The sequence below is a fragment of the Falco naumanni genome, chromosome 4 (genome assembly GCF_017639655.2).
Source record: "Falco naumanni isolate bFalNau1 chromosome 4, bFalNau1.pat, whole genome shotgun sequence".
NCBI classification, from domain to species: Eukaryota; Metazoa; Chordata; class Aves; order Falconiformes; family Falconidae; genus Falco; species Falco naumanni.
In genome coordinates this window covers 27682658-27709128 of record NC_054057.1, presented here as the reverse complement: position 1 = coordinate 27709128, position 26471 = coordinate 27682658, and the positions used below count along the sequence as shown (strand labels likewise).

General features: G+C 40.7%; 1 protein-coding gene across 1 annotated transcript in view; it reads right to left on the bottom strand.

Annotated features, from left to right (window-relative positions):
• Positions 1-26471, bottom strand: part of TPK1 (thiamin pyrophosphokinase 1) — a 250428-nt gene that overhangs the window by 135380 nt on the left and 88577 nt on the right. The gene's annotated exons all lie outside the window — the stretch shown is intronic.

The following is a 26471-nucleotide window of genomic DNA, read 5'->3' as shown; positions in this document are numbered from 1 at the left end:
GCTGTTGTGGATAACACACTAAAATTTGTGCTATCAGCACATTTCAGTAGCTCATTGTTCTTTTTGGAACTAGAGTATTAATGAAAATAGCAAAATTAGACCCAAGACTGATCCTTCAGGAAAGTCACTGATTACTTCCCACAGCTTGTTAGTCTTCTTTAGGAAGCGCTGGCTGCCTTTAATTTGTGTATTAAGTTCTGACTTGGCCAGGTTATAGACTAGATAATAGTATTTACTTTTTTTTCTATGTTACTTGCTCTGTCTGACAGTTTATAAAACTTCTCAGCCTCAGCATAAGAACTGTATGTCACAAGGAATAGAAGAAACTTTCTGTAGGGGGAGTTTGTTAATTGCCTAGGATAACTTGTTTCAGGATCATTTAATCATTATATCAAAAGGAGAATGCTGGACTGTACGTATCCTTAGCCCAGTTCTGTCTTCAACATATTAAATTATATGTTTGGCCCTTCTTCCTCCTTCAGTTTTGCACCCTGATTTCCAGTCATATTTCCCCTAATTTTGACTATTTTACATTTATGGATATCTCCTTTGCTTTCTCTAGGCAGATCATCCAACATTTCCAGCATGTGCTGGTGCCTGAGAAAGGCAGCAAGTTTACGTCGCTGCAAATTGGGTATCTCCAGCACTGTTACACCAGGCCTACGTCCTGCTGATCTATTGATAGGATACAGGAAAAAATAATGCAGAATGAAGTTAATATTTGCAGAAAATTAACACATGAAAGAGATCTTGCCTTTGGGAAGTAATGGGAGGGAAGTTCCTATCCCATGCTTCAACAGATTTTCACGTGAGAAGCACCAATGCTGTAAAGGGTGCCAGAGTTAAAGGGTACATTGCTATTTATTTAGCTACAGTGTTCTGTACTGAACTGAACTTTATGGGTCCAAGAATTCTAAACACTGAATAGGTTTTGCAATTGACTAATTGTCATGCAAACCGGTAGAAACAGGTTTCCCACATTCAAAATAAAATAAAATTGTTCTGTATTTCAGTAAGTGATATTGCAACATTAATAGCAATGAAAATAAATAATAGTAATGGTGATAATACTAATAACAGTAGCAGCAGCATCAACAACCACCACTTAGCTTTACAATCCTTTTCCATCAAAGATCACCAAACCATCTGGGACCAACGATCACAAGTAACTGACATGCTGACATTTTGACAGACATAAGGGAAAGCTCAGGAAAATTAAACCACTGCCCAGCAGAGCAGTTCTGACTTCATCACTAGCAAGTGTTCCACTGAGTACAAACACATTTCCAAGTGAAATTCAGGATATTTGCTATATTTTCGCATAACTGAGGTAGATTCTTGAATAATAAAAGGTCACGCATCACATTCACACAGCTGCTGTGTTTTTGATTTGAGGGCTTCAGTTACTCTGAATTGAAATGTGAGGTTGCTGAACAAACATTCAGTCTTTAGTTCTGAGAGCACTTCATTACTTGGTAAGCTGGAAACCAGTGTTACCTTCCATGTGTACTTCAAAGCCAGCTTTTTCTATAGGCAGAGGTTGCAGGTTTAGACACAGAGAACATCTTGCAGCAGGGCTGTACGTCCTTCTACCCATCACTCTTTAACACACGATATATAAACAACTACTTAGGGGACTATGGAGCTACATATCAGAATATCCAGCTTACTGAGCTGAAAATATTTCCATTGCACATGTGAAATGTTTCAAGCTTTGAATAGGTGACAAACTTTACAGCAAACAGAAGATATGTAGCCAACTAACAGCAATAACTCTGCAAGTAACACAGAGCTTTGCAATATGAGATTTTGTTTTGGTACACACCAGATCTCTCCTAGTAGGATATTCCTTTGCTTTATGTAGTGACAGTGATTTCTGAAATCTATCGGTGTCACTCCAAGCTCTCCTTACAGGTAGCTATGGTCCCTGGCAAAGGCAAGCTAACACAACAAAATAAGTGCAGGCATTACAAAAGGTACTACACAGTCATCACCTCGTTCTAATAGGGTCTGTTCAGAACCCCCTCCACTAACCATCCTGCAAGCTGTGACCAGTCACATTCCACTAGACAGGTTATATTTTAAGGGATATATGTCCATGTCCAGAAAGCAGGGGTTCCCAGTCTGATCTCTATTAATGCCATAGTGTATGCCTTAAGCAAACTACCTGAACAGACATCTATGTGAAAGATCGGATCCCATCATCTTCCCCAACATGACTGTGAGCAGAATGTGGCCTCGGGCATCTGTTGTTGGCAGAGGGCAGTGGAACAGGCAGGGCACATTTATAATTCCAAGTGCAACCACTGCCATTTGTGCAAAGAGCTGTAACTTGTTTCCAGGAACTGAATGCAGCAAAAAAGCAGTTACATATTGCACTAAAATACAAATGCAAGTGTCAAAAGGAGCTGGGTGCACACGTGAGGGTGGCCTGGCCTAACAGACTGTCTGGAACATGCAAGGATGCAAGACAAGCCATCTCCCTGACTGCTGCCTAGACAAAGCATAAGGGTTAGGACCATCCTGCTGTGCTCCGAGCTCCCCATCAGTTATACAGGCTATCGTGATTGCTGTGAACCTGACCTAACGTCTATTGATACCAGTACTCAGGACAGAAAGGCACAATGTAAAATTTCCGTAATGCCCTATTCTAACACATGATCACATCTGGGAGCTTTTCCTTTTCTGCTTTCCTTCATTCTGTCCATCCTCTATGTTAAACTACTGCTGTTAAAAAGACAAGAAAAAAAAGATATCATGACCTGCTTGTGCATTTTGATCAGAGATCTAAAAAAAACCCTTACAGCTTCAAAGAGCTGTGAGGAGAGACATCAGAAGCTCAGCAGGGCTATATGTGGACATTTTGAAGGGGCAATTTTAAATATTTTTAGCTCATGCAAGTCTCCACACATATTGATTATTTTGACTAAACCTTGCCTGAGCTGTAAGTCTGAAGCAGATCCACATGGAGATAGCAAGATATGCAGATCCATACTCTCCTGGGCTCGTCTCCGGCTGGGGTTTGCAGAAAATGGTTATGTCTCTACTGTAGTCAATGGTGTGACTGCAAACTGGAGTGGACCTAGTGAGGCTTTAGTGAGCAAAGGAGCTCAGCCTAGGCTCTGTCTGAAAGGCTTTGTCTTCTCTGGTGGATTTTACAGTCTAAACAGATCTAAACGCTGCCGTTGCCCCTGGAAGGCCAGCTAGCTACTGCAGAGCTGCACAGGCTTTCCCAGTGGCCTAGTGCACAGCGAGGCAGGTTATGTCTGCACTCAGCAGGCACAGAACAGCCCTATGAGCAAATGAATGCCAGATTTTCCCCACTCAAAATCCTCTCCCTGCAAAGCAGTTTCAAGCAATGATGAACAATAGTGACTGTCCTTTAACCCGTTCTGTTAGATCCGTCAAAGATTTTTGAAGGTGGGGACAGTTGCAAAGAAAACACTTTCCAAACATTTTCCAAAACAGTTTCTAAACATTTTCAAGGGATGGATTTGCTGTGAGAAGGCAATACACTAATAGATGATAAAACATGGAGATTAAATTAATCTTTTCAGGTTTAGCTTGTCCACCTTTCTAAAGAGGAAGTTTTCCTCCAGTACACTCTCAAGTATTGTGTTCAGTTTAATTAAAAGATTAAAAAAAAAAAAAAAAAGAAATTCAAGCCTCAGAGGTTTTGCTTCTTTCCAGCAGAAAACTGTACCACACCACAACTGATCCCACTATGTTTCACCTGGTACGTACCAAAGCCTTTACGCAGTTCCATCCCTCCTTGCACGTGGGCATCACATAAAAATATTCCCCCAGCCCATGCCATGCCCAGTTACACTCCCTCTGTCTTTCTAACCTTCCTTCAAATGGGTGTTTCAAAACCCCTTGCATCCAGAGAAAGCATAAAGGTAAAGCCAATAGGCAAGCAATACCGGTGGTATATACAGAGCAGACTTTCTCCACTGACAGACGGCATTGGAGCTGCTCTCCTTTTTGCAGGAGCTCATTGTGCTTTTCCTTGCATAACAGGATGGCAGCCATGTGCCTGAACTGGACCACACAAATTACTTGTGTCGTGAAGCTTTGCTTTTCAAGCTGCAGATCATATTCTAAACAGCAACAGATTCAGTACATTCAGACACTTAACAGTTTTCCCTTAAACAAGCAAAAACTCCCCTAACACCTTTCATTCCATTCCTGCCTAATTGCTAGTTGTCTGCCCGTGGCATCTGCAGACAATGCCCTACTTTTACTATTCATTGCAGCCTTCGCTTTTATAATCCGCATCCAGAAGATTCAGAAGGAAATTGTGTTGCAAACAAAGCACCGAGACAACCAATGTTCATCAGCGAAGGGTTCAGTCGCTGATGCTGCCATGGGAAACTTGCGGGGTCTGGGCAAGCTGTCAGTGCGCAGCCCCATGGTCGTGTTCAGGCACTAAATTGCTCCTTGCTTCTCTGGGTGTTTGGCTTTGATTTTGGCCTCTCTCCACCTTGGTCCTGCAAGTCTGCAATAAATTAATAGTTCTAGCATGTACTGTGAAAATAAGTGAGTAAGCATCGAAGAGATAGGCTATATGGCAACAAGAACCGTCATGATACAGTCCTGTAAAGTAGCCATCATCCTAATCAGATGAGCAACTGCTTCAGGGAAATGCTTACATCTCCTCCATAATTTTTGAAAACATAGCCATGCATGAACATCTGTGCTTTTTCTATATTAAAATTCTTTAAATATTTCATTTCTTTACCTTGACTTTTACAGGAAAAAAAGAAGTTAGCATAAAAAGGTAGCAATCGTCATCTATTCCGCATTCCCATTTTAGCCATTATAGAAGCTTTTGCTTCCTTTGGAAATTCAAAAAATAAGCACTCTAGAATTACATGCTGCATCAAGTAAAAATAAAAATACCACAACAGAGGAAGTATGTAACTCGCTTATTTTTTCATCTGAATGAATCACATTGAAGACCCACAGTGGAAATGGTTTTGCAGGAGATTTAAAGCAAAAGCTGGTTTTCCAATCAAATTATACTATTACTACTAAGTGAAAGTAGTTACTTAATACTTTCTTCCTGTAAACTTGAAGAACCACTGTTACACTTCTAGATACTTCATGTGAAGTCAGTATTTTTTTCCCTAGATACTTTAACTCTTTCCAACTTTTTTTGTGTACGTAATGCAAATGAAATTCAAAACCGCAGCTTTCAACCAGACAGTTTTTTGAATGTGATGGGCCAACACTACCATTGGTATCTGAATGCAGTCTAGTGGAATGTAAAATACACTGTTTTAAATGGATTCACTGGCAAAAAACCTAAAACCACTGTGACCAATTCATTCAAATTACGATTAAGCAAGTAAAGGATTTAGCTGGATTGTTACAATGGAAGTAGAAGAGAACTACCCCAGACTTTAGGTAAGAATACACCATTAAGGAAAAACTTTGTGTTCAGCATGTTTTGCAAAAGACTACAACACATCTCTCTTTTGACAACAGGAGCACTTTCATTTATTTGTAGCAAGCTCAGCTAAAATTTAACTAATATTGAACTTCAAGAAGTGCTATGGTACCAGAAACTTTAATTAACTACTTATTTTTTCCATATAATTTGGCCAAGACTGAACAGAGCTCATTTTGAAAGGAGCCAAGATTATCATGCACAAGAAGAAACAGAGTCCTTCATTCAAAAAGAATTAGTAGGTCACTGTAAATAACATCTGCACACTTACTGTAAATCATTTTGGTGACAGAAGGTACTGCCATGCAGTCTGATCAACATTACCAATGAAGCACAACCAATTATTTTGATATGTTTGCATGACAGATTGCTGTTATTAGTCAATATTAGGATGTTTGATGTAGTTGCATAGGGCTGCCATCCCCCAAACTTCTTGGTTTGTACTCACAAAAAAGCATCTCCACAAAAATTAAATTGAGGTGAGAAACAGAGTTGAGGGTTTTCTTTCACTTGTATCATATAAAGTTCAACTTCAAGCCACATCTTCTCTTAACATCTAGAAATCAGTAACTCATCTTGAAACCTATACAAATTATCTTGTGCCATATCTTCAGCACATTCCATCATCACCAGTGTCTGCAACCAGAACTTGAGCAGTATCTGTATATTGCATGATATGACACTGAACCAAGATTCCTCCTCCTGCTGAGCCCAAGAGCAAGATCTCCCTTTGCTTTAGGAAAATATGCCATTTTCTCTAAGATTTTTGAGCTGACAAAGGACAGTTTCTTTATCTACACATCAATGTGAAGGGGGCACAGTAATTCTAGTTGTGTTCTGTTGCTGCTCTTACACCAACACTGGTGTTAAGGTCCAGAGATTCTAGTGTGGGGGACAGAAGACTCCATGTACCTCAAAAGACCCTCTTACACTTGAGGGACAAACCACTACCCTTCAAGGAATTCAGCCGTTTCTGAAGACATGGAAGATTAGAAAAAAAATGTATATAAATAAAGAATTTGGGAGGCAATAAGCAGACAACAGAAACCTATGCTGGAAGACAGTGCTCTGCGGGCTCTCCTAGGGCTGGCAAAGCAGACTGCATACCTGTGGAAGTGTGAAAGCAGTAAGAGTCCCCAACACTACAGCCAGATTTGCTACAAGATTAATGTTTTTCCATATTAACCTTCCATTTATTTTTAATGGTATCTCATACCGTTTGAGTAAATAATGAATTTTTGCCCTCAGATACTTACTTTTCCATACCGCTTTCCTCTCAATGGGCATCCTGCAAGCACTGCCAACGGCTGTTGTGAACAGCCCATCTCTGAGAAGGCTGACGTACTGCCTGCTTCGCTTATCCAACTGCCTGTTCTTTAAAAGCAGTGCAACTAGTAGCTAATTAATACTGAACCTTTGCTTTCACTCTGAAAACCTCTAGTGATTCAAACAGAAGTAAATGATCTGAGAGGATATTCCTGACATACCACCCAGCACTCACTTTCTCCTCTTCCATTCCAAATATTCAATTACTTGGTTTCATAGACTCATGGAGTCATTTAGGTTGGAAAAGACTTTTGGGATCATCAGGTCCAATTGTTAATCCAGGACTGCCAAGTCCATCACTAAACCATGTCGCTAAGCACCACATCCACGCACTTTTTTTAATAGCTTCAAGGATGGTGATTCCAGCTTGCCCCTGGGCAGCCTGTTCCAATGTTTCACCACCCTTTCAGTGAAGAAATTTTTTCTTACTATGCAATCTAAAGCTCCCCTGGTGCAACTTAAGGCCGTTTCCTCTTGTCCTGTCACTTGTTATCTGGGAGACCAACCCCCACCTGCCTACAGCCCCTGTCAGGCAGCTGTAGGGAGTGACCAGGACCCCTTGAGCCTCCTTTTCTCCAGACAAACACCCACAGTTCCCTCAGTTGCTCCCCACCAGCCTTATGCCCCAGCCCCTTCCCAGCTCCATTGCTCGTCCCTGGACACACTCCAGCCCCTCAGCACCCCTCCTGCAGTGAGGGGCCCCAAACTGAACACAGGATCTGAGGCATGGCCCCATCAGTGCCAAGTACTGATGATGATCACTGCCCTGGCCCTGCTGGCCATGCTGTTTCTGACACAAGCCAGGATGCTGTTGGCCTTCCTGGCCACCTTGGCACACTGTCCAGCTGCACGGGCCATGACATTTCCCATGTTTCAACTCACTATTTTCCTGGATTCCTAGCTCAGAAACAGAAATAAAGAGAGTATAAAACCAAATTGTAAGGAAAGTAGCAACCCATGTAATTCTTCCCACTGCTCCCAACGGTGGCCTTCCCCTACTCACTAGTGACCTGTTCCTGTAGTTCATAACTTATTTTCTCTGCCCAAACCTTTTGGCCAAAAGGTTGCTTCAGGCAGGATCCACTGTGTCTGTACCTCAGCCCTCCAGCCAAGCCATGGCAAAGGCCTGCACCTTTGTAGGACAACCACATCCCAAAGGAAAACAGAACATCACTGCAGTGAAAGCTGTATTCTGCCCAGGCTTGCAACAGAATGGTTGTCCCTCCAGCTGCCTTCCTGAGTTCCCCACGTTGGTCCTTCCTGGCCTGACAAGCAGCCAGGGTAACTGGGGTTCCCATCTCCAGCTTGCTCTTTCACCAACAGCAGGAGAGCCACCCATGCTCCCAGTCAGCCCTGAAGCCAGATGATGCTTTAACATTTGGAAGGTATCTCCAACCTCTGGCTTGGCATTATCAGGAGAAACAACCGAATGGAGTAGACTGAGGCAGATACTGATTAGTACAGTATTGACCTGTACACCACAGTACAAGGAGGGGGAAAGGGAAGAACACATACAGACACATGCACCCTACCTAAGCCCTGAAGATCTCCTTCCCTCAGTTTTTCCTAGTGACTGTGAATGGAGATGAATGCACGAATTGACTGCCAAGAAGTACTGAATGATGCAAGTCAACAATCTGCAGAAACAATACAAGGAAGGCAAGAGTCCTTGACCAGTCTTTGGAAACCTCTCAGAAGGCATCTTGTGTTAGAGTGAAAACAGAGCCTTCGCCAAAACGGGGAGCACACCCCACCCCTGGAATTGCTCTTTTCAAAACAGAGTGGGGTACAGGGGGAGAGGCAGGGAAGAAAACAACCTAAACGTATCGCACTCATAGGTGCTGTGACACCATAAATGATAACAAAGCCATCATACACTTGACTTCTAGATTAAGTGCAGAGCTGTACAGCCAAAAAGATGAGGGAAACAAAGTATGCAGAGATACACAGGCACGGATCAATGAGCTAATAAATTGGCTTAGCAATGTGGGACAAAGGTTCCTTGACAGGCATCCCTGATAAACTGAAGTTGCTAGTGATAATCCGTATTATCCCATTTCCTGTAACTGGGCCTTATCCCTAAAGTAACATCAGCCCTTTCTCTGTTATTGATTTATCTTGGGCCATTCTTCTTCTGCACAGAGATGCAAAACAGCACTGACAGGATTAAATCAAGCACCTGCTTTTAAGTAAGCTATTAGTAAAACCCTAGGGAGGCAGGGGGCAGGGAGAATAAACACAGTCTATTTGCTTGTACCACAACAGTAGCATTTTTTGCTCCGTAGTATGCTTACAGAGGTGGCTTTTCTGGCTGAAAAATGAACTACAGCAGACTTTACTACTTCCCATACTACATAATGATAAAGACGACTAGTGGAATAACTATATTATGCTATAATTACAAATGGTCACCAATTGTCAAGGGCATAGCAATACTCTGAAAGTACTTTGAATTCTGAACATTCTGTGTATCTCTCCGGCAGTTAGGGGCTTTCCTGTACGGATGATTCCCAGCCTGCAACCTATAACCACAGGAGAAGTGAAACCCAAGAGTACAAGCAGCGCTCTCTCCATGCCAGCTGCGTGCAGGATTGTTGCAGACACCCTTGTGTCATGTTGTCAGGCTCAGGAGCACTGCAGGTCCTGCTGCAGACACACTCAGGTCAACCAGGATAAAAACATCCCAGGGGACACCTAATCAAGTTGGCTTCAAAGTTGGAAAAAAAGTCTGTGCTGACAGGGGAGGCTGGGAAGAAGAGGAGAAAGGAGAAAAGACAAGGAACTTTACGAGTGACTTTGAGGGAGTTTAGCCAGAAGCACCAAGCCCGACAGTCTGCAGTACAACCAGAAACCAGAGATGTCAGACAGACAGGTGGCTCTGGGACCAGCATGGCAAGGAAACATTATATTTGACTCGCTAGAAATAAAGTAAATAAATAAAAAACTTATCAAGATTTCTTTCATTGTCTCTCTTATCCTCCCAATGGCTTTATAACCATGTCCTGTCTTCTTTGAGGAAAATGCATTCCCTCTTTTTGCGCTGTATCTCTACAGTACCTGACAAAAGGGCAACATAAATAAGAAATAGCAATAAAATATCAGTCATGACTACAGGCTTATAACCCACTCCATAACCACAAACTGGGCATTTGGTGTGGAAGCTGCTTAATACAGGAACACAAGAGAGCAGATAAAAATCTGCATCTGTCTACAGCAAAGATGCATCTCTACTTCACTTAATTCCGAGTACAATCCTTTCAGGATACTCATACAGACTAATCAGATTAATGTATCTGTAGACTGTCCCGTATGATGGATTGTCTGAATTTCTTACCTAAAATTTGCATGAAACACAGTGGCTGGTTTGTCTGGAGGTCAAACAGGAGATCTGATCTGAAAATTTTGTTTGCACTTTTTGTAGTTCAGAGGCACGAATGTTTGAAGTTCCACTGAACAGCATGCATTCCCTGTAGTGGCCGCTCACCTGGATTAGTAAATTTAGTTAAGTAACAAGTGAACTTGAGCTCTGCAAGTATGAAGATTCTTATTTTCCATGAAAAAAACAGTGTATGTCTTATAATGCACATACCAGCAGTTAAAAAAAAATGCAGGTAGATTAATAAAAAAAAAAAAGCATACACTTTTACATTGTTAGTTCACTGAATATTTAAAAAACAACACCTAGTATTTGAATCTATGAATCATATATATGTTGATGTAAAAAGTTAGGACATATGCTTTTGCTCTATTAATTCTAGCTTTTGCTGTATTCTTTAGAAATCACCAGTAGGTCTACCAGATTTGGGGGGAAAAATCCTGCAACAGTACTTGTGGCAATAATCAACTTATCCTTCCAGTACTGAAAAAGGAATGATGGTATCAACATTCAAATTAGGCCTATTCTCATCCCACATTACTTAACAAGATTTAATCTATCAATTGTCAAATTAACCAATACAGTCATTAAAATGAAATACATGGTCTCTCCACAACAGATGCAAATCACATCAGGTCACATTAAACTGGCTATTAAAAACATGCAGAAGAAAAATAACCTGATGATTGTAAAAGCAATTTTGCTTCTAGACTATTTATTATTGCAGATTAAACAGGTTTCAAAAACAAACAAAACAAACACCTGCACTGTTTGTGTTTAATGATTAGAATTACAACTTGAAAACCATATGCCTGAGTTCTGTTCTTTACAGTCAAGCTGGTTTTACCAAGGTCACAGAAGCACCTAAACTGATGATCCAAAAAAGAAAAGATCTACTTCTAAAAGAAAGGTTCTTTTCTCAGTAGATTTTCATGAACAGCTCAACCCAGAAATCAGTTTTGTTGTTGTTCTTAAATGATATGACACATTTACCCTCCCAGACATCTCTCTCTAAACATGCTTTTAGTCAGATTATTAATTTTAGACATCTTTTTATTTTTCTAGAAACTGGTGAATGATGCCTCTTATTCACATGATCAGATTTTGGTGGTTTTCCTTTTTTTAAAATCAAACCACTTTCAGATGGCAATCGGAATCAAATTAAAATGCACACAACTACCATTTCACATTTTTAAAAGCAATGAACGGCTTTCATTAAAATCTAGGACAGGTAGGATTGTCCTGTCTTATCAAATTCAATCCAGTGCTGCCACTGGAAACATGTCATTAAATATTTTTTATAGACTTCCTAGCATCCATTTTAATATCACTTATGCTTCTTCTTCCCCAACTACAATCTCCCAGAAGGCTCATTCCTCCAATGGATAACAACAGACTTCTAATTTGTAACTTGATTTTATTTGAGCAGACCTTAAATCAAGATTATTTTTTATTTTATCCAACCCTAGTGTTTACCCCCTTTATATATTTATTTTACTTTCATTTCATTAGACTAAACAAGACACGCTCTTTTAGCCCTTTCTCATAAAACCAGCTGTTGAGCCCCCTGCTCATCTTAGCAGGCATTTTTCGAGTCCGGTTCAGGTTCAGGTTCATGGTTTTTGGTGATGGGTTATCAAGAGTTGCATGTGGCGTGCCAGGGGCGGCGTCAAAACCTTCTACAGTGGCACTGAAGGGCCCCTACCGCTGGCTGTGCGCCCTTCCCTCAGCAGGGGATCACCTTCGCTCCTGCCGCTGCTGTATCGCCAAGGGAGTACAGACGCCCTCATACACACGTGATTGTGAGCCCGAGCTGTGACAGCTGGAAACTGAGTCTCCTTGACCCTGCTTTTACATCAAAAATAGGATGCTAACAGGAGGGTTAGCAGGCTTGCTGTCCAGCGTGTAGCTGTCACCGGCTGCTAACAACATTGATTTTCACTTCCACGTGATCCCTCCCATTAGCCAGTGCGCTTTTCCCCGACTTCTACGGTGTCCTCTTTCCCAAAAACTTAAGAGGGGTATTGTTTTGCCATGGACTGCAGTAAGATGCTGATCTTCAATAACAATGCTGTCCTCGTGGCTCAATTTCTCCACTTCACCTTTCTGCATTTTCTAGGTAACTACAGTACCCATTGCTACATGCGGAGCTCACAGAGCAGCACTCTCACTCACTTGCACATTTTGACTTTCAAAAGAATATTTTTGCTGATCAGTCCTCTTCCCTTGCCCTGCCCTCCTCCTTACATGCTTCATACTTACTCTTAATTCCCTTTCTGCGTTCACACAGTTATATTTGAAGTCTTTCTTCTCTATTGTTCACCTTTTGCCTACAAATCAGTTCCAGACAGAAGTTATTTAAGACAAAACGTGTGGAAATCTGCCTTCTCTTCATTTAATGCATAAGCTCCTATACAGATGGGCCTTCTGTTCTCAATTTCTTGAGGTTTTCCCCCTTTGAAATACAATTACTTAAGATTTGTAAAACAAACCCCAGAACTGAAGTGAAGAACACACATCACAGACTCTCAGTTCATCTCGTAGTTCACAGGTCACAGAATCATGGAATTGTTCAGGTTGGAAAAGACCTTTAAGATCACTGAGTCCAACCATTAACCCAGCACTGCCAAGTCCACTACGAAACCTGCTCCTAAGTGCCACATCTACACGTCTTTAAAATACCTCCAGGGATGGTGACTCAACCATGTCCTTGAGCAGGCTGTTCCAGTGCTTGACAGCCCTTCCAGTGAAGAAATTCTTTTTTCCTAATACCCAATCTAAAACACAACTTGAGGCCATTTCCCCTTGTCCTATCACCTGTTGCTTGGGAGAAGAGATAGACCCCCACTTGCCCACAGCCTCCTTTCAGGTAGAGTGATAAGGTCATGTGTGTTGTGTGTCTCCCCCCCCCCCCCCCCGCCCTCAGCCTCCTTTTCTCTAGGCTGAACAGCCCCAGTTCCCCCCGCCGCCCCCCCCCCCCCCCCCCCCCCAAGGCTTGCTCTCTAGACCCTTCACCAGCTCTGTTGCCCTTCTTTTGATATGCAAAGTGAGCGAAGACCAAAAGTCAACTTCTGATCATTCTACCCACAGTCATTTTTGGCCCCCAAATCTAACAGAAGATGTTTTACTGTCTACCAGAACACCACTGGAAATACCACGACTTCTGATTTGTTCAGAGGCTGTATGTTAAAAAATTATCTGCCATCTACCAGTCAGGTATTACCTGGATTTTAGCATTTAGATAGCATTTTTTTTTCCTCTCATGCCCCAAAACATGAGCCCAATTCAGCTGGTTTTGTTTGTAGTTCATCATAAACACAAAAAGTTATTTCACATTAACCTGTATTTTTTTATTCTTCCTATTCCTGATCAGTGCATGCCTTGTAATATTTCTATTCAATCCTTGCCTGCCACTTCACTATAATTCTGGTAAAGCTGTAAAAATCTATTTGCATAGCAATAACAATCATTTTAGTTCTGTTTTGCTGCCAAGGTTCTTGTGCATTAGTCAACAAAGCACTTCAGTTATTCCTTGCTGACCTTATCCAATTTTCTAGCTGGGTTACATATGTTGTCCAGCTACCGCTCCAATCCACATTATATCGTACTTCCCTCTGTTCCATGCTCTAACCCCTAGTTTTGTCTTTATCCTCTACTAAATAAAGCAATCTTATATGCTACGGAGACATAAATAAGCTTATCTGACCACATTTTGCATTCAGAAGTGAACTGATTTACGGGACACACGTGGTTTAATTCAGTAGCTAGAGATAATATTGATTGTTTCTCATCACCAAGCCCTTCCACACTTTATGAATAGTACTTCTCATCATCTCATACCTCATTTTTATTCATACACTGAAATAGAAAATAAACCATTCTACTTCTTTCAAACCTAAGCATTGAACTGAAGTCAAATGACTACAATAAAATAATAATAAAAACAATCTCTGACTCTACAGTAGACTCCTATCAAAAACTTATTTATCTTACAGTAGCTCAAAATGCTCAGCTAGTAATGTGGCTAGTTCTGCCTGTTCCCCTTAAACTTTAAGCAGTTCATATTTGAAAAACCTTCTTTATTTACTTTTAAACTAAACTGAGGAATTTAAACTGAAGAGTGAGTGCCACCTTTTTCATTTTAATTAGGTCTACTTTTCAAGAAAAATGTACAAATTTAGTGAAATACTAATCCTGGGTGTTAGTCAGTTTCAAAATTTGTTTTGAGATTCTCAAATGTGTTTGTTTAAAATTTGTGATAGTAACACAAAAGGTAGCCACTAGATACTCACTAACCACTGAAAGGTACGCGAAGGACACTTTTAGGTTTCTAAAGCTGATACTCATAGAAGTGCCTGACAAGTAGACGCCAAGAACTGTGCTATCCACTGACACAGCAACAGGAAGAGACCTCCTGTCCCATCACACTTGCCTGCAGTCCTGTGCAACTACATTCTCAACATCCTCCCGCTGAATCATCAGTAAAGACTAGAGACGGCCCCCCCTGCACTCAGGCACGTAACTTGGGGTTGAAATGACTGTGATTGCACAGCCTCATCAATATCACTTCCAAGGACAGGTGGCCACTTTGAAAGCATGCCTGTGTACTTTACAACTTATTATTACACCAATACATTTAATTAATGCATTTTTGAGGATGTAATTTCAGAGCCTGGCTTTCCTGTCATGTTTTAATTCAGAGTTTTGGGTCCAGCTGTAATGCTCTTCATTCATAATTCAGACAAAACTCCCAGCAAAAAAGGCTTAGGTGCAGTCATTTTAAATTAGTGAATAATTGGATGCAGGCAGGAAAAAAAATAATACAGAGGCGAATGGGATGGCTTGTGGTGGGAAGAAATAAATGACATTGATGTTATTGACAGATAACAATAACATTTGATATCTGTCAATAACACTTGTTATTGACAGATAACAGGATAGGAAGGCATTGTGCCTTATACTACCTTCTGTGCAACTTCTTTGAAAGTGAATTTAACTGAAGGAGAGACAGTGTAAACACCAGTAAGATGATTTAGGGACAGTTCGTCTTTACAAAATTTTCCAGTACTTATCAGACTATATCAGATTTACCCTAACCCTTCAAAGCATCTTGAGTTTGCCACAAAAACTCTATCACAAAAGTAATAAATAGTGCTCCCACCGCAACCTTTTATACTAAGGCTTTTAACCTAAGGAACTTTATATACTATATCCTTCTCAAATCTAACCATTCATTGTACATTGGTGCCTTTTTCCTGCTCCACCACACTCTCCTTCTGCCACAGGGAATTCTGAGCTATTCCACAGCATCTGTAAGCTGTCAACCCATACCTACATTTTTCATGTTATACAGAACCCAAGTTCAAGAAGAATTTGTCAAGAAACACCAAATGCAATTACTCTCTTTCCCATATCACTTTATTTCTCTACCTGTTCATCTACTTGCACTTCAGGTCTGTGAGGCATTTAGGCATAGCTTTGGCACAAAAAACATCACATGGGGCTGTCCTGTATTCTGTGCAGGAGAGCACAATCACAGGAGAAACACTGACTTTCACTCTAAATGCCATGAACTCTGTTTCCTCTAACAAGATGTCCTGTTCAAAACCCTGAAAGCCTCACTCTTTATCACAGTCTTAAATAAGCTGAAAAGTCTGCAAATTCATCGGTTACTTCCCTTTATTAACTCTAAGAGATGAACTGAACTATTACCATGCCTTCTGGGGTTCTGTCTGGAGATGTTTGGCTCTGTAGGCTGGCCTCCAATTTTGATTTCTTTCTACAAATATCAATTCAACAGTGATTACAATACTAACTATCTAAACCACTAAAGTACGGCGGATGTATTTCACTAGATGTTGAAACAGTAGATGGTGTACAAAACAAAAGGAAGACTTTACCTGCATATTGATATGCCAAAAGACTGGCTTTTAAATGCCAGGAAAAAGTGGTGCTGGGTCACAATAAGCAATCACATTCCATGTGTTATCCCTACTCCGTTCCCTAAAGGTGTTCGGCTGTTGATCTTAAAAGAAGGAAGGTCTTTTCAGCTCTCAAAAGAAGGCTCCTCTTGAAGGTTACATTTTTATCCACTAAATGAAAATCTGAGAATGTTAATTAGCAATTTATGGTAATTTATAAGGGTTACTATCAATTAAGTGCAAAGTAAATACTTACTACATTAGTTCTTTCAATTGGATTAACCGTTGCTTAAACACATTATATATCACAGCAGCTGCTGCAGAATAAAGACAGAATAGTCCTAACACCTGTAAATTTACTGTAAACACATTTCACCTTCCATTGAAGTTATTTATGTTTTAAGCTCCTTGTACGATTTTCTGTTCTTCACCTGATGAAATTCCCATCAAAGATTGGTCAAGTATAGAATAAACATAGGTCTTCCTATTTTAACTTCAAACAAAAACATTTGAAAACAGCAAAAAAACCCCACACCAAACACCAAAACAACTCTGTACTCATTCCTAATAGACTGAAAATCCTACTTTTATGTTAAAAAAATACATTTTCCATGCATGTGTATTATCTTATCACCCTTCCTTCTTCACAGCTGCAAGAAACGACAGCAGAACTAATTTGTTGATGTGTCAGGGAAATTTTTCTATTTCTATCCAGTCCTCTTTCCTACCCTCTGCTGATGTTACCTTTATTTTTCTTGCTTAAAATGCTTACCTTTTTCTAACTTTATGATGAGTCTCTGACTTTCCTCATTTTCCCTTCCCCTGACATTTCATTTTTCTCTCTTAACTCATTTCATCACAAAGGGGACTGTTTCTGTTTCTAATTGTACCTCCACCTCCAAATCTGTTTGGCTTAAGGAACTTCTCTTGTTTTCTAATCAAAGACCACCCCACAGCTTCCTTCCAAATGAAGGAACCAAGAGCATACCAGAACACAAACTTAACTCCCACTGGTCCTGAGACTCACTGAACTTCAGCCAAGCTTGCTGCACAGTCAGCTTATCACACCTTCACCCAGCCCCTCTTAGCTGGGCTCTATTGAGCACTCAAGGACAACAGCAGAACTGAAACAGAAAAGCAGAGCTTCAAATGCTTACTGATGACAGTGAAAACAGCAAGATGCAAAAAGAATATTTGTTAGGAACTGCAGGACAGAAAAACAAAAGGAGAAGGTACCAAGAAAGGAAAGTATGAGAAATATTCCAAACAGCAGAGCTATCCCCACCCAGCTGTAATTAAGGCTGCCAGAACTTGATGTTTTTCACACACACACACACACCCCTCAAGTAATGGCATTTCTATAGTCTTCTTTCAAAAATCACATTTTAAGTTCTATTTCCTCTTGGTATACGTGAATGCAGCCTTCACCATCTTGTAGTATTTCTGAGTGAAGGTATATAAAACCAAACCTGGTATTTTGCATGGTTTTGTCCAAATCAAAATTCAGTAAGGAAAAATACGGGTCTGTGTTCCAGAAGCTGTACCTGAATTTTTCTGTTGAACTCCACCTCTGCTTTGGTTCATATCAAACGCCAAATAACCTTACACTTCCATGATTAAGTTAATTCATACAGGCAAGTTTAAACCTGGCAGCTTTAGCTCATCCTTTGTTTCACCAGCAAGCTACAAGAGCATTTAACTTTTCTACTTGAACAACACACATCTTTACCTCTTCCTCTTCCATTTGGAGGCTTGTAGAGCACTCACCCACCTGCATGGACACAGACCAACCTTCTGGCACCTGGACTGTCATCCTGGAGGTTTTGTAATTGCACTGCTGCCTGTGAAGTGTGAGCACCACCAGGCCAACATTATGGAAGTAAAGATATGGTAGCCCTTGGATCATGCATCCCAGTTTATTGTGCCTTTTTAAGTTCATGGCAGTGTCAAAGATGAAGCAGCAAGTTTATGGTGGCCTTGGTGAATCTGCTTCTGGAGTTTGGAGGTTAGGGAGAATGATCCTGAGTAGTTCACACGCTCCTTCTAAAGCAAGGGAATGCACTCACCAAAATACTCCCTACAGATCCCTGAAAGCATGTCAGAAGCATTCCTCCCACTCCTTCTCCTCTCCAGCCCACCAGCAAACCTTCCTATTTCGGAATGAGCAGCAGACTGCATCTCTTCACCCCACTGCTGAGACGAGCGCTGCCTGACTCCTCTTTGACAAGATGCACAAATTTGCAGAGGCTGCCAAGCTGCTGCTTAAAATACTTAAAAACCATAGCATCAGGATTTTGAGGACCTTTTTCTTGCTTAACGATCAGGTTTGTGTTCCAGTTGTTGCCCAGAGTTGTGCTTTGGCTGCCTAACGGGCTCCCCCACACTGGAACGGAGCTTACAAACCCCACTGAGCAAATGGGCTGAACTGGAGTCTGCAGCAACAACACCTGATGAGCTGCAGGACCAGGGGTTCTGGGGCTTTGCTGGAAATGGCTCTAATTAGCAGTGGGTAGGCACGGGCACCGAGCCTTGTGCGCCAGGAACAAGTTTGTCTTGAATTCTCTAAAAAGAAAAGATCGATGTATAAATCCCACTTACATCTAAAAAGACCTAAAATCTGAGTCTTCCACCACTAGCACCGTATTTAAGCTGTCTCTTCTGTGTGAAGAGGCTTAATCACAAAATAGCTCTGTTCAATTTCCTTCTCCAGATTAAGCTGTCATTGTTTAAAACACCTCTTTTTGCTCCTTGCAGTGGAAATGAAGTTAATTCCATACATTTCTATTTTTTTAATCTTTTCTGTTATTTTCTCCATCACAGGCTGACAGACCAGAGTAATGACTTCTTTTCAGAGATTAACACCAGACTAATTTTTTTTAAAACTCTTGGAAGTAACTCAGACTTCTATTGCAATATAGATTCTACCCTTTCCCCTCCTCAGGCCATAACCAATGAAAAGGAGAAATAAATCTCATACTGCAACATAATATTAAACTGAAATTGGATGCAAGACTAAAATACCACCAGCATCATTTTTGTTATACGGTGCACTGTTTTCTTGCATATTCTACTGTCAAGCAGCTGGGTATCAGCTAAGGCACTTGTGAGAAGAAAGAAAACAACTCATAACCTGCAAACTGTCATCTCGAACCTAAGCAAAAGAAAGACAAACCACCTCTAATAAAAGTTTGATCTCTTAATTTCTATACACTGTCTCCCAAAGCTACATAACAAGCAGCAAAATACTGCAAAGGAAAACAGAGTAGCACTTTTTTTTAAGGAATGAGAACTCGGTCAAAATTGCATTCTCTATCCTCCTAGATAAATTCAGGCCTGACTCAGGTCCTAATAAATGTACACAGCAACTCCAGACGACCTCAAAACTCACCGCATCTCCAGGATACTATAATGATCCTACAACACAAGACTTAGCTGTTTCTTCAGGTTCAAAAAGAGTGATGTGCCACTCCAGGAGATAATACAAAAAACATAACACACAGAACAAACATTACTTAAAAAGAGGCAGGGCTGTATAACTGAATTTGTTTTGTCCTGTTGCTGGTTTTGGAGTTGTTTGCTTTGTTTTTTTTTTTTCTTTCTTCACAAATCTCATCTGCATTTAAACAGATATATTGCTTTCTGGAAACTGCTACCTTGGTGAAAGTGTAAGAGTGATATTATGAACTGGACAGAGACTTCTCTTGGTTCTGTTTTTCATCAGCACATAAGAACAGGACTGAGCAAGCCCAGAGTCCTGAAATCCTTTGCTTTACGGAAGACTCTTTTCAACAGGACTCCCCAGCCATTATACGTACATTAATTAACTCAGCAGGGCACAGAACATCTGTACAGGCTGGACACAATTTTAGGAGAAGTTTGACAGCGTATGCAATGTCCCATTGGTTTGCCTGCACACATACACACAGAGCCCCCTGCGTACCTACAGAATGCTGGGCAGAATCATACCAATGGAATCAGAACAGGAGTGAGAAGATGATTAAAGGATGTTCATCCACTCACATCACAAAATAAAAATTCAGGAGAATCAAATGTGACTATCAAAAATCAAGCTCAAAGCCAAAGTAACACCCAAGAGACAGATTTTTTCCACTGTAAACACTTAAACTGAGGAATATATTGCCAAGGTTTTTCTGTGGATGCTTGCAGTTTCATGTATATAGTTTGAAGAAAAGGTGTAGACTAATTTTGGAAAAAATTAAATCAATCTGTGAAGTGATTAAACACAAAGATACCACCTCAGACTTAGGAAATCTTTAAGCCATATATTAGTGGGAGATGAAAAGGCGTATCGAAGAAGCATCACCGTGCATACACACGCTTTCAATGGTATTCTGTACCATCTCAGCTAAGACCAGACACTGGCTGCATGGAACCCCTGGTCTGACCCAGTGTGACTGTGTGTCATGTTCACCTTTCCAAGAGTGCCACCGAGCACAGGATCTCTTACAAATTTATGACATTTCTGGAACATTATGCTATTGCTTTTGTTTGGCATGAATAAGAAACCCACATAACCCAAACCACCTACACAACTCACTTGGCTACACGATCTTGACAAGATCTTCAATGTACTATTCAAGATTGGAACCATTTTATGAAAGCTCCCATCGAGTAATTACAGAACTAAGACATACAGAAAGCTTCCAGTCCAAACTGCATATACAGTCCTATTCAGTTTGAGCTATTCACAACAGGACCATCCCAGCCCTATAAATCATTTTCCCTTGATGAACCTCTATCTTTATTAAAACAGTGAGGCTCTTTCAGTGAATGTACATCAGTAGAAAAAAAATTACAACTTGATTGTAAGACCAGGCGCCACTGGGCACCCTCAACACATCAGAAGCTGAACTGGGATTGGCACAGCACTTTTTAGAGTTGTCAGAGATGCCTTCAGCAGGACACATAAAACAAGGGGTTGCATGAAAGCTTAAGGCATGATTGTCAGGTAGGAGTAGCCTGTTCAACAGCAGTGTTTCAGATCCACCTACACAAATTTTACAGCTCCTTTTGAAACCTTAAAAACTCTCACAAAGGAATCAGGCCCTAAAACGAATCGTGTTTTTCCTGGAAAAATTTTCAGTCTAACAAGACTGCTTTAAATGAGTCAAGCTTCTTAAAGTCCCATTCTGTATCAAAAACTACTTTCAGAAAAAAAAAACCAAAAACATTTAGGTATGAAAGGTAAATTTTAAGTTGCAGAAAAATTCAATGGTTTTGCACGTATTTAAACTGTAATAATACAACAGAGAGAAATCAGTTAACAATGTGAATTACTAAAGTTATTCAAAACTTTGGGCTCAGAAAGCAAGTCGGGAATATGACAATAAAATACACAGTTTATCAAGAAAGTGTAGAAATTAGATGTACAAGTACTACTTCAATGCTACAAATACATTTTGTAAATCTAATTATAGGAGCATCGTCACAGAACAAAAAGACAATACCCACACCACACCTATTAAGCAGTTCTACAGCCTTGATAACCATTAAACCCTGGAAGCATAATAGAAAAAGGAAAGGGAAAGTGCTACAGCTGCAGAACTGCCTGGAAAAATAAGTAGCTGTATGTGACTTAAAAAGAAAAGAGAATAGGAAAAACAGTGAACTTGTAAATAACTTTACAGCATTTAATTACAGATCTGAAGCAGAGCCTGCTAAGTCTACAGAAGCCTTTTATAGCACATGACGTTTGCTCAGCAGAAAAACCAAACTAGATTTTTAATAAATAGTGTAATCTGGATTTCAAAGGGCACTGGATTCAACCTCCTGCTTCTAGGCATAAGTACAGATTTGGTGTAATTTTAGATGATGACTTTGGTCTCAAAGCTTCAGAAACTAAGCCTTGTTTGAGGCATAACAATACAAATGGCTGCTTTAACTTCAAAGTAATGTCTAAAAGGTTTCAATAATAGAAACATTCAGCAAAAGCAAGAAACAGATGAAACTGCAATGACAGAAATATCACAAGTTGTCCCTGCTTTGTCCAGTGTCATTTCCAATGCACTCCAGACTACACAGGGAAAGACTGCCACTGCAATTATTATGGGATCATATGAGCATGCATATTTATAATAAAAGAACAAAAACTCTTCTCAATACCTAACAATGACAGAAGATATATGGAATAAAGAATATTGACTTGTTAGTCTTTATAGTTCCTTTACAGTGCAATATGATTTAAAAAGGAAAATTTAAACATGATACTCCATTTCCAGTTGTGGTGCAGTGTTATCCAGTTTTAACATTACTTAACACTTCAAGAAATGGGGGAAATACTGATTTTTTTAATATAAAGAATAGAAGACTACAAGTACCTACTTGACAAGCCAAAGAAGCAAACCCAAGACTGCAGGAAATAAAGAGCTGAATAACCTCTGATGTATGCTTACTTATCCTCTCCCAAAAGCCTAACACACCTAAGCCGTCACTTACACATCCCACTCATAAGCCTATTACTTTCCAACACAACTGAAAAAAAAGCACTTTGGCCTTTAGATCTCTTCATTAACTACGTCATGCCACACCTATCAGAGAAAAAATGGATTTATTCGCTTCGTGTTTGTGAACTTTAGTTAAGTAAGGTTCCCCGACACAATGGTGATAACCCTCCTTAAGGGAAAATGGAAACACTTATCACATAATCCTTGCTCAACTGAAAATGCCAGAGGAATTGGCTTAAAGATATTCCTTCCAGTAAAAAACCTTTGGCTTTGGGAATCTGTATGTCGTGTTTCCTGTAGTGGCATATATCTGTTCTTGCTATCGTCACTTAAATGAGATAGAGAACCTTCCAAGCCTAGCAGCAACATCCTGGCGTGAAGCTGTCCTTGCTTCATGACGATGATGCAACTGCTTATAGACAATACCTTACAGAACCATAATTCGTTTCACACACTGAGCTTAATACTCCCCCTTCTTACTCAGCACTGCACTAGGCTGTCTTTGACAAACACTTGTAAATGAGTATGTTTTATAACTCAATAATTAACGTCCATAAGCTTTACTATGAAAAAGTAGCTCCTCTTAACCAGTGGTGTGCTATCTTCAGATAGGCAAAAATAGTCATGATGTATTAATTTCTGTCAATACGGGTAGCTTCTATTAAAAGAAAGGAAAAAATAAGTAATAAAGTTCACGGGCACTCCATTGTAAATATAATACGTAACAGAACTATCAAGCATGTTTCTAAAAAGCACAGACAAACTTACCTTCAGCTTCAAAAACACAAAGAAAAAAATAAAGAAAAAAGAATCACTTTAATTTTAGGTATAAATTAAATCATCACATTTTCCCCATCCCACGCAATTGTCTTGAGCTGCTGACAGACTAGGGTTAGTAATGACTTAAGAGTGTAGCTATAGCTTTAGCTTCCAAATTCAGACTTTCCATGGAGAGTATTTTACACTGTAGTGTAGATGTTAATTTTTTGGTGCCCCTTGTTTTTTTCCATGTGTACCTAAACGTAACTTATCCCCAGATGTTACACAAAGGAACCTCCAGCTCCTCCACCACAGCTTGCCCTTCCCTTCACCTGGCACATGAATCTACAGCAACCCATTCAAACTTAAGTGACAGAAAAGTTGGCTTGACTATTCCCTGTGCATCACAGATAAAGGCAGATGGGAGTGCAGAGGGTGAATACCTCTCAGCGCTTGCTGCTTGTTTCACTTTCCTTCATATTCACTCCATGCATGTGACAGCTTCTCATTTCTGCTGGCCATAATGAATTACTCTGTTATACACATACAAAGGAATGCAGACACAAACACCACCATCACCCCCTGCCCATTTCCTTGCAGGTCACAGCAATATCACAGCCAGACAGCAGAGCTTTTGACTTACCCCACGTAGGTGCCTTCAAAAAGCATCACCTTTCCTTTGTGTAACATCTGGGGATAAATTACATTTTAGGTACACATGGAAAAAACCAAGGGGCACCAAGAAATTCAAATCTACACTACAGTGTAAAATACTCTCCGTAGAAAGTCTGAATTTGGAAGCTAAAGCTATAGCTACGCTCTAAGTCATTACTAACCCGAGTCTGGCAGCAGCTCAAGACAACTGCGTGGGATGGGGAAAATTCAGGCAGGACAGCCTGCTGCCTGGTGTAATGGGAAAGGTGGCTTGGCAGCAAATGGAGCAGAAACGTTAGGAATGCTGACAGAATATTCTTACTTGGTGCTGATGACCTAATGCTTACCTAGATGCACATTTCAAAGGAAAAATAAATATTTTGTTGCCTGAAGGTAACATGTTCAACTTCAGAGAAGCCCAGCTAACTAATGACATTCTTGGTACTGATGTAGGCAATTGAAATGGAGAAATAGCACACGACAAATGTATGTGCTTGCACGTAATTCTGTGTGGTAGGAATAGTTCAGGCTTCCCAGTCAAGCAAGGGTGACGATTTGAAAGCAAGACTGGGGAAGGGGAAGGCTGCAGGTGCATGCAAATGCCAAAGTTATTTGCAACCAATATTGAAAGCTAACATGCAAAAGGGCTTTATTTTGTGCAGGGCAACACCAACCAGTTATTAGCAGGTGGGATGACTGTGGATTCTCATCCACTTGCTTACTGAAAACAGCAACATCACATCAGCCTAAGCTTTACTACTACAGTTCTTCCATTTTCCTATTCATAACCATCAACAACTGATAAAAGAGAAATGCTTGAAACAATACAGCGATATTATCTCCTGATAATGGCTTATCCGGTCCCTGGGTGCAATCTGCAGGCGGGTGAGGGAGTGCTTTGGTGAGGGAGGAAGGACAGCGCAGGAAGCCACCCTAAGTCCCAATGTGACGCCACGCTTCCCCAAGCCAGTGGCCCTGCACCCATCTACTCACCTGAGGCTCTCTCACAGCCTGTTTAAGCAGTCCTAACCTATTTTGGGTCATCAACACAGAGCACATTGCCAAATGACAGTGACTGAAAATCGCCTGGAGTACAAAGGGTGCTTTACTGGGCAAGATACTTTACAAGAAAAGCAGCATACCTCTCTCTCCAAATTCTGTGGTTTACTACATTATTTTCTCAAGACTTCTTAAGATACTCACCCATATTTACCATTCTAATTTTCTGACTACACAAGTTTAATTTAAAAAAGCAAAAAAAAAAAAAAAATTTTTTTTCCTACCATGTACACCCAAACTTAAAATTCTAAACTTAAACTGTGTTTCCCTCAGTCATGTGCAAGGACACCAGGCAAGGAATATGTAGGCTAGATTATACCCTTCGGTACACCTTTACCATCCTGATGAAACACTGCTTTCTTTACAGCCTACCAGCCCAGCACTTGCATGGGTGTATCAACTCCACACGAAGCAGAAGGTTCACTGCGCTTTCACAGAGAAGATGTAAACTGCACATCAAAGTCAGATACGATGGAGCTGACAAAAGGGATGCAGTGGCCAGAAGAGTAATCCCCATGAAAAAGTGTAATACCAGTTTAGTTCTGCCTATCCCTTCCCCTATTCTACTGTATTCCTCCCCCTCCTGCCTCTTCCCCCTCCCCTCTCTCTGTCCAGCCACCCTTAACCTGCATTCTCTAGTAGGACTCACCTACCTACAAACACACAGTTTATATAAGCATTAACGCCACCGTCTGTGCTGAACAGAGCCATGCAGTTTCCCCATTAACTCACAGGTCATGAATTTCCAGGCTGTGATGAACAGCATTAATCCAAAGCTTTTTATTTTACTTTCACTTCCCCAGCTGTAACCCAAAGCTTCCCGAGCATTTTTCTTGAGCTGCTCTCCCAGGATGGACGGCCATTCCACACTTCTCCCTTCCAAACAAATGAGGTAGAACAACCCACACAGTCCTCAAGAGAGGGACTAAACCCCAGTCCTACACACTCCTCGAGCCCTCCCTGCACTGTTTGAAACCTTTTGTTCTAACCATTTGATCCCGAGTCCATCGGGGAAGATTTTTAGGCAAATTTCAGCCTCACACATTAAATTAGCAGCAGACGTATCACGAAACTTTGAGTCCTGCAGTTCACAAGGATCAAACGCTTCCTGCTCTCACAGGTTCAGCCTACTGCAAAGGTGTGCTGGCACTCCGAGTCAAACTCTGGATTCACAAAACCTGCTGTCCAAGGCATGAGGGTAAAGCACTACGCTCAGCACAGGCAAGCAGGTGGAGCATCAAATACCAAATAGTCCGCTAAAGGCAAAACTTTGAGCCCTAAGACCTAAGAAATGCGAGTTTACATTCATGTTGCTCACTAGAAACACGGTGGTTACACTGGGAATAAATTAATGTATACAGGAATTTGTCCAAAAACCCATTAAGGAGGGCGCTCCTGTAGTGAAGTAGAAGTAGTCGGGGCGTAATTCAATGCTTCAGTGGGTGGTGAAAAAGGCAGAT